The sequence below is a fragment of the Rutidosis leptorrhynchoides genome, chromosome 9 (genome assembly GCF_046630445.1).
Source record: "Rutidosis leptorrhynchoides isolate AG116_Rl617_1_P2 chromosome 9, CSIRO_AGI_Rlap_v1, whole genome shotgun sequence".
Lineage (NCBI taxonomy): Eukaryota > Viridiplantae > Streptophyta > Magnoliopsida > Asterales > Asteraceae > Rutidosis > Rutidosis leptorrhynchoides.
Genome location: NC_092341.1, coordinates 213198954 through 213209419, shown reverse-complemented (window position 1 = coordinate 213209419; position 10466 = coordinate 213198954). Strand labels below are relative to the sequence as shown.

Genomic DNA, 10466 nt, shown 5'->3' with positions numbered 1-10466 from the left:
TTTCTTCCTCGGGTTCACTTTCCTCCTCGGGTTCACTTTCCTCCTCGGGTTCACTTTCCTCCTCGGGTTCACTTTCCTCCTCGGGTTCACTTTCCTCCTCGGGTTCATCCGGAATTTGTGAGTCTTCCCCAAAGATATTATTTTCGTCATCGGATAGGTTAATGACTGGAACACCATCTGAAGATTCTGGTTCGGAGTCGCTGAACGTGATGACAAGTTTTGAGCCCGACATCTATCATACAACAACTAACCCATTAGTACTACATAATATTTACATATAAATTTTAACCAACAATGATAAGCAATGGTTTTTAAATCAGACCCGGTCAAAGTCCAGACTTACTAATGTATCCTAACGACTTATCAGTTAGACACACTAATGCAAACCTGGTTCGCTAAGACCACCGCTCTGATACCACATGTCATAACCCGTCCTTAACCCTAAGAACGAGTTAGATAACGTATGATTTCATTGCGAGGTATTGACCTCTATATGAGACATTTTTAAAAGAAAACTGCATATATTTTACATTACAAACCACAAATCTTATTTTTGATACAAGCTTTAGACGATAGAAAGATGATTATCGTTTAGCGATAATCTTCGACTTACAAACTTTACAAATAATGATAACAACACGATTTCTATTATATTTTACAACACAAATCCTCGGGTATGCAGTTTTATTTTTGACACAAATATGCGTACGCAAGATCCTGCTCAAATTCAACATAATGCAGCGGAAACTTCTAATTATCACCTGAGAATAAACATGTTTAAAACGTCAACATAAAGTTGGTGAGATATAGGTTTAATGCCGGCAGCAATATATATATAGACCACAAGATTTCGTATATAAACAGTTTAATAAAAGTATTCTAAGTGGTTGAGCACTTGGTAACCATACTTAACATTTTCACGTCGCATATTCCCTTTAATATGAAATCTTACTACACCGTACCAAGTGTAGTCACAAAACGAAGTACTGTGCAACCGTTGAATACTGGTCGTCCAGTCCGGTTGGGGTTGTCAGGCCCGATAGATCTATCAACAGGATTCGCGTTTACAATACCGCTGTAAATATTAGTTACCAAGCTACAGGGAAGTATGCCAGTGGTACAACTCAACGTAGAATATATTTTTCAGTTACTTGTGTCCATAACGTAAAACATAAAATACATGTATTCTCATCCCGAAATATTTAGAGTTTAAAAGTGGGACTATATACTCACCTTCGTCTTGAAGATATGTAATTTCGACTTGGTCTCCGATTGATATCACGAACCTATCCATATATAGTTTATCAATATATTTCTATTTTAAACAATCGTCACATATATATACTTTTTATACTTTTAATAGTTTTAATAATTTCTTAGTCCGTAGTTAGCAGTCCGATGTTAGTAATTCAATTTTAATGGTTCATTTTTAGGTGTTTAATAAACCCCCAATGAAATAAATAAAAACCCCCATCGTATATGTATTGGTCGAGATTAATCTTGACCCATGGTACCGGTGTTGTCAAATGACGTGTTGCGTACAATCATGGGATCTTATGATTAATCTTCTCGTATTGTTTACGGGTGATCCTGAACCATATAAAATTAAATTATGAGTACATATATATAAAATATCATTTTATTTTAAAAAGATGTGATTTATTTAATTTTCTCCAATTATTTTTGTAGCCAAACTAGTCTTAGATATCCGATCTCGTTTTGGTCATAGTTTCTTCGTTACAACTCCGTTTTCGTTGATTCAACTTGCCACTTCCTTGGATCGAGTCCCTCTTTAAGACTATGAACTGTAAATACCTTAGTTTGTATTCGAAATCACAGGTCATAGGTCAAACTTTAGTGAAACTTATGAAGTTAATCATTTTCCATCATGTAAACAACCTTAAATGATTATTTTTCTAAAAATACTTATACTTTGAGTTAAATCATGAAATTTTTATGTGTTATCATATTCATAGTAAAAATCATTTTTCCAGAAAATAAACCTCCAATTCAAAGTTTAAGATGGTTTTTAATTATCCAACCCAAAACAGCCCCCGGTTGCACTCCGACGTCATAAAAACAGTTTTTAAGGTGTTCTTTGAAAAACCAAGTTATACCTTGTTAAATTAGCATATTTTTAAGTTATATTACAGGTCTTGAAGTATTTTAAAAGTTAAGTTAGAAGGATCTATTTAGTTTGCGAACAAGTTTGAAAACATTCAAACTATGTTCTTGTTGTTAAACTTTTGTACCACAAAATAAGATAGCTATATATATATGAATCGAATAAGGTTATGAACATAGATTCTACCTCAAGTTCCTTGGATGAAGTTTCTGTAAAAGAGAAGTAAGAAGCTAGAATCAAAAGGGTGATAGAAGTGGATGAAAGATTGGAAGTAAGTTGGTGTTCTTGGAGGGTTTTCTTGAAGTGTTTTTGTATGGTTTTCTTATGGTGTTTTAGTATGGTTTTTGAAGCTAGATCTTTATGGAACTTTGCTGGATTGTTATGGAGTTTAGAGAGTAAGAAAGAGTGTGTGTTTTTAGTTAAGAGATTGAAGTAAAAATGAATCAAAAATGATGATACATATATACTCCTAAAAATGTGATCTTTAAGGATAACATGACAAAATTTTAGTTTGTATTTTTGTAATTAGTCTTGCAATGATTCAAAAGTAATTACCTTATACATAAGGCATGAATAAGGGCTGGTTAGGTGGTGATTTGATGTGTATATACCAATAGTAAATACGTATAGAAGCTTGGTATGATACGAGTACAAATACTCTAGGTATACGTATAGAAATTTTGTGAAAAATGGAATGAGGATTCAAATATAGCTATCTTTTGTGAATACACTTATATGATTTTATGTATTTAAGTTCTTAAAAGTGATTAAATACATTACTTATACAATATATGTATAAACATTATATGTCTTAAGTATTTATGTCAAATAACGTTACGTATAGTTATCGTTTTGAAAACTTAAGTTAGTAGTTTCAAAATACACATATAACTTGTTGTTATTAATATAAAATGAGGTATTAAAACATTCCTTAATCATGTTAAATATGTATATATACATATATATACACAAACGTATAATTATCATATATTGTATGGTTCGTGATATCATCGGTCAAACTAGACGGTCAAACGTTGTGTAAAACTCTTTTCGGAAATATAAATCTCGACAATTTGGATTGCTTATCATGTTGGCAAGGTTTAATTTATGTAAATATTAATCTTATAAGTATAGAATGATCGAAAAAGTACGGGTCGTTACAGGTTTATAGTCGGAAAAATAAGTTACAAGTCGTTTTTGTAAAGGTAGTCATTTCAGTCGAAAGAACGACGTCTAGATGACCATTTTAGAAAACATACTTCCACTTTGAGTTTAACCATAATTTTTGGATATAGTTTCATGTTCATAATAAAAATCATGTTCTCAGAATAACAACTTTTAAATCAAAGTTTATCATAGTTTTTAATTAACTAACCCAAAACAGCCCGCGGTGTTACTACGACGGCGTAAATCCGGTTTTACGGTGTTTTTCGTGTTTCCAGGTTTTAAATCATTAAGTTAGCATATCATATAGATATAGAACATGTGTTTAGTTGATTTTAAAAGTCAAGTTAGAAGGATTAACTTTTGTTTGCGAACAAGTTTAGAATTAACTAAACTATGTTCTAGTGATTACAAGTTTAAACCTTCGAATAAGATAGCTTTATATGTATGAATCGAATGATGTTATGAACATCATTACTAACTTAATTTCCTTGGATAAACCTACTGGAAAAGAGAAAAATGTATCTAGCTTCAATGGATCCTTGGATGGCTCGAAGTTCTTGAAGCAGAATCATGACACGAAAACAAGTTCAAGTAAGATCATCACTTGAAATAAGATTGTTATAGTTATAGAAATTGAACCAAAGTTTGAATATGATTATTACCTTGTATTAGAATGATAACCTACTGTAAGAAACAAAGATTTCTTGAGGTTGGATGATCACCTTACAAGATTGGAAGTGAGCTAGCAAACTTGAAAGTATTCTTGATTTTATGAAACTAGAACTTTTGGAATTTATGAAGAACACTTAGAACTTGAAGATAGAACTTGAGAGAGATCAATTAGATGAAGAAAATTGAAGAATGAAAGTGTTTGTAGGTGTTTTTGGTCGTTGGTGTATGGATTAGATATAAAGGATATGTAATTTTGTTTTCATGTAAATAAGTCATGAATGATTACTCATATTTTTGTAATTTTATGAGATATTTCATGCTAGTTGCCAAATGATGGTTCCCACATGTGTTAGGTGACTCACATGGGCTGCTAAGAGCTGATCATTGGAGTGTATATACCAATAGTACATACATCTAAAAGCTGTGTATTGTACGAGTACGAATACGGGTGCATACGAGTAGAATTGTTGATGAAACTGAACGAGGATGTAATTGTAAGAATTTTTGTTAAGTAGAAGTATTTTGATAAGTGTATTGAAGTCTTTCAAAAGTGTATAAATACATATTAAAACACTACATGTATATACATTTTAACTGAGTCGTTAAGTCATCGTTAGTCGTTACATGTAAGTGTTGTTTTGAAACCTTTAGGTTAACGATCTTGTTAAATGTTGTTAACCCAATGTTTATAATATCAAATGAGATTTTAAATTATTATATTATCATGATATTATCATGTATGAATATCTCTTAATATGATATATATACATTAAATGTCTTTACAACGATAATCGTTACATATATGTCTCGTTTAAAAATCATTAAGTTAGTAGTCTTGTTTTTACATATGTAGTTCATTGTTAATATACTTTATGATATGTTTTCTTATCATAGTATCATGTTAACTACATATATATATATCCATATATATGTCATCATATAGTTTTTACAAGTTTTAACGTTCGTGAATCACCGATCAACTTGGGTGGTCAATTGTCTATATGAAACATATTTCAATTAATCAAGTCTTAACAAGTTTGATTGCTTAACATGTTGGAAACATTTAATCATGTAAATATCAATCTCAATTAATATATATAAACATGGAAAAGTTCGGGTCACTACACAAGTAGGTACATTATATATGTATATGTATAATTATTGCATTCACTAAGCTTTCATAGCTTACCCTCTCGTTGTTTACCTTTTTACAAGAATTGTGTTGTGAAGCTAGTTAGTTGATAGACTAGTTGCGTAGGAGCGCTTGGGCTCGATGGGGTAGCTTTCGGATGTGGATTGGGGATTTGGTAGATCCTCGGGATTATGCTCTTGGTATCGGGTTGGGCTATTATGTCTTAACCGTGGTGTTGAATAAATGTTTCGAGGTTGTATTGTTTGGTTGTGTCGAGTCAAACCTTGTATGTGAAATACATTCTCATAAGGATGTATGATGTCAATTGTAAACCAAAAGTCGAGATAAAACGTTAACGTGTTGTTATGATAATTGGTATTCGGTTAAACTATTTGAAATGGTTTATGTAAAGTGGATATTTAATGGGACCTATCTTATACAAAAAAAGGTGCCCCGTTTTTGGTTAAACGGATTGGGGTCGTTACAAGTGGTATCAGAGCATAGTCTAAGGGAATTAGGTAACCTTGGAATAGGTGCCTAGTCTTAGACTTATTGGCGGTTATGCATTATTTGCGGGACTTGTAGGAATACGGGTCGGATTGGGATTTGTTAGTGCCTTAGAGTAGGTGACTAACTAGGACTTGTTTTGTCCAAAGTGTGATTATGTGGGGCCTTATTGCGTGTATAAATTAATGCCTTAGATTGCTAGTGCCTAATGTAAGTAGGCGGACTTGAACGTTGTTTAGTGATAGTGATAATGCTAAAAACGAACATATATTTCATAGCATTATCCTTCAAGAAAGACAAGCTTTTAGTTGCTATTGTTCTATTTACAAGTAATATTCATTTAAATAATAAAAGGTGAAGACAAAAGACAGATTCGACGATTTGAAGACGCAAAAGACCAAAAAGCTAAAAAGTACAAAGTACAATCCAAGTGGTTCAATTTATTGATAAGAAACATCTCAAAATTACAAGAGTACAAGCCGCGAAACGCAAAGTACAAGATATTAAATCATACGAAAAGACGTTCGAAAATCCAAAACCGGGACATGAACCAACTATCAACGCGCGACGCAACGGAGCTAAAATTACAAGTCAACAATGCACAAAAATATAATATAATATAATATAATATATAATTAATTATATAAAATTATATATATTATATTATATTATATATTAAATAAATACGCGCAGCCCACGTTTAAAACTCAATCTGAGCTGGAACAGCTGGCCATGCGATCGCATGGCCAGAAGGCACAAAAGTCATGCACTCGTATGAGTTACTGTAGCTGGCCAGGTTCTATAAAAAGTCAGTTTTTCGGACGAGTTATGTACACAGAATTCAATCTATCTATCACTCTCTTAAATATATATTATATTTATGTTTTAATTATAATTGTAATATTAAAGTTTAATAATAATAAGGTTATGTTAGCGAATGTTTTAAGTTTGTAAGTCGAAACTCTGTCCGTGTAACGCTACACTATTAATACTCATTGTAAGTTATGTTCAACCTTTTTAAATTAATGTCTCGTAGCTAAGTTATTATTATGCTTATTTAAGTCGAAGTAATCATGATGTTGGTCTAAATATTAAAGACGGGGTAATTGGGCTTTGTACCATAATTGGGGTTTGGACAAAAGAACGACACTTGTGGAAATTAGACTATGGGCTATTAATGGGCTTTATATTAACTAAATGATACCTCGTTAATTTAATATTAAAGGTTACAATTCGACGTATCTATAAATAACCACATACGCTTAATCGGGTACGGTGGACAGGATATCTATAAATACGAATAATTGTTCATTTTACTAGACAAGGGAATGGATTAATAGTTAATGGACTCATTAAAACAGGGGTGGATTACATTCAAGGATAATTGGTGTAATTGTTAACAAAGTAGTAAAACCTTGGATTACATGCAGTCGATAACCTGGTGTATTCATTAAACAAAGTATTAAGACCTTGTTACAGTTCGAATCCCCAATAAGTTGGAATATTTGACTTCGGGTATAAGGATAATTTGACGAAGACTCTCGCACTTTATAATTATGACTGATGGACTATTATGGACAAAACCGTATGGACATATCGAATAATCCAGGACAAAGGACAATTAACCTATGGAAATAAACTAAAATCAACACGTTAAACATCATGATTACGGAAGTTTAAATAAGCATAATTCCTTTATTTTATATCTCATCGCACTTTTATGTAGTGTCATTTTATTTATTGCACTTTTAATTATCGTACTTTTTAATTATCATAATTTTATTTATCACACTTTAAATTATCGCACTTTTATTATCGTTATTTATACTTTACGCTTTAAATTAAGTTATTTTTTATATTTAATATTTTACATTAGGTTTTAATTGTGACTTAAGACATAAAATCGACAAACCGGTCACTAAACTTATAAAAATTCCCTTATTATTAAAATTAAAATTAAAATTAAAATTAAAATTAAAATTATAATATATATATATATATATATATATATATATATATATATATATATATATATATATATATATATATATACAAATATAGTTTAAAAATATAGCGTTAAACTTGGCTAGCTCCCTACGGAACGAACCGGACTTACTAAAAACTACAATACTTTACGATTAGGTACACTGTCTATAGTGTTGTAGCAAGGTTTAGGTATATCCACTCTATAAATAAATAAATAACTTGTGTAAAATTGTATCGTATTTAATAGTATTTCGCAATAAAAATATAACTATTTCGTATACACCTCGCATAACATATTAAGTTTTTAATCCATTTTTGTAAAAAAATTATATAAGTTTAAAAATATAAAAACATACAAAATATATATATATTTCTATATTTTTAAGTATTTAAATTAAAAAGTTTATATTTTTATTTTTCTTTTGTTAAAAATTAAGATTAATAAGTAAATTTTTTTATAAGTTTTTATTACATATTATTTTTTTTATAAATTAAAAACAGAAATTTAAAAATCAGAAAAAAAAATTAATAAAATAGAAATCGGGCCAAGTACTGTAGCGGCCCAAACATTCAGTCTGTATTCGAAGCCATGCGATCGCATGAGCACAAGGCAGCAAACCCATGTGACCGCATGGGTTGAATGGATAGGTCTGAACCTTAAACGCATTTATTACGGACTAGGTTAAATATTATTATTAATATTTAAATCAATTAGGGTTACAATTAATTATAATTATTATTATTTAACCTAATTAAGTTTTTATATATATTTAAATCTAGTTTAATATTAATTGTAATATTAAGTTTTAATATTATTATTAAATATATAAATTAATATTTTTATATAATAATAATATTTTTATATAAAATTTATTTTTATCATTTTAGTTTATATCTTTTTATTATTTAGTTCATTGTTTTTAATCGTATCGTTCGTAATTATAGCTTTAAGTTTAGTTTGCCGTAGTTATTTTTATACTTCTAGATTTTAAGACTTTGTCGTAAAATCCCTTAAATGCTTTTTCTTTAGATTAAGATTTAGATGCTTTAGAATTCCGCGACGCCGTTTTAAGATATTAATTAAGTTATTGCCGTTTTGGATATAGAATTCCTTTAAGCTTTAATTCCTTTAGACGCAACTTTTAATTCTTAGTTTTTAGGCTTTTAAGTTTCGACGCTGCAATTTTCTTATTTTTCGACGCTTATTTTTTCGACCTTTTATTTTTCGACGTTTTTCGACGCACTCTTTTTCTTTCTTATTTCTCGATGCTCTAGTTTTTAGGACATAAAATTTTCTTTATCTTCTTTAAACTTCGACGAAAAATTATTTTAAGTGGTTAAATTGATAGACATCCAAAATTTTCTGGTTCGTGGTAATAGTTGGATTTGTTAGTGGCGAGTTGTGGGCTTCCGATTTAAAGGGTCCTGGCTACCTGCTGCATCTATTGGCTATTCGAAACGTAAGCAAAATCAAAAAAGTCTATTAATTTGATAGCTTTATATAATTTTTATTTTTATAACTAATTGGATATTCTGTGAATGCACCGAGCAAAACGTTCACCACCTTTTATACGTTCACCACCTGTAACTCGATCAAGACATCTAGCCAATATTGTAGCCATTGATTTTTCTTTAGAATCGTCATCCAGCCGACCAAGTACTCCAATTTAAATTTCCAATAATCCATTTTTTGAACCCGACCTCACAATTGAGAACCCGGAGGATATTCAGGGACAATTCAGAGATCCTGAACCACTAATCATTCCTCCTGAACCACAAATCACTCATTCAGAGATTGTCGAGGAAGAAACCATTAAATCAGAATCCTCTAGTGATTCAAATCAACAAATTCAATCATGGAAAATCTGGAACCTCTAAGTATGGAAGTTCGAATGAGAGCTAAATGCACTGGCCAAGGTCACGCAATTACTCAACCAGACATTAATACGCCAGATTATGAAATCAAAGGACAAATCCTACACATGGTAACTAATCAATGCCAATTTAGTGGTGCGCCGAAGGAAGATCCAAACGAACATCTTCGAACCTTTAATAGGATCTGTACACTATTCAAAATCAGAGAAGTTGAGGATGAACAGATCTATCTCATGTTATTTCCCTGGACTTTAAAGGTAGAAGCCAAAGATTGGTTAGAATCATTACCTGAAGGGGCGATTGATACATGGGATGTTTTAGTTGAAAAATTTCTTAAATAATTCTTTCCGGCATCTAAAGCCGTGAGACTTCAAGGAGAAATTGTTACGTTCACACAAAAGCCAAATGAAACTCTATATGAGGCGTGGGCAAGATTTGAAAAGTTGTTAAGAGGATGTCCGCAACATGGTTTAGACACTTATCAAATAGTACAAATATTCTACCAAGGATGTGATATTACTACACGAAAAGACATCAACATAGCAGCTGGTGGTTCTATTATGAAGAAAACCGCAACTGAAGTTTACAAAATTATTGATAACACTGCTTCCCACTCACATGAGTGGCATCAAGAAAAAGACATCGTTGGATCATCTAAAGCGGCTAGAGCCGATTCTAGCCATGACTTTGATTCCATTTTCGCAAAGTTAGATGCTTTCGAGAGACGAATGGAAAAATATGACTAAGGATATTCACGCAATACGAATTAGTTGTGAGCAGTGTAGAGGACCACATTTGACAAAAGATTGTCTCAGTATTGAACAAACAATGGAACAACGAGAGAATGTTTCATACATGAACCAAAGGCCTGGAAATAATTATCAAAGTAATTATCAATTGCCAAGACCAAACTACAATCAAAATCAGAATTATAACTAAAATGTTCCATACAACAACTAACAAGGTCCTAGAAATCAACAAGTATCTAATAATACTTACAAC

At 31.1% G+C, this 10466-nt stretch overlaps 1 non-coding gene across 1 annotated transcript; it reads right to left on the bottom strand.

Annotated features, from left to right (window-relative positions):
• Positions 1-9829: 9829 nt before the first annotated feature.
• LOC139869844 (small nucleolar RNA R71) lies at positions 9830-9936 on the bottom strand. Its single transcript, XR_011766418.1, has one exon. It is a non-coding gene; the product is annotated as a small nucleolar RNA R71 (small nucleolar RNA).
• Between the last annotated feature and the right edge of the window lie 530 nt (positions 9937-10466).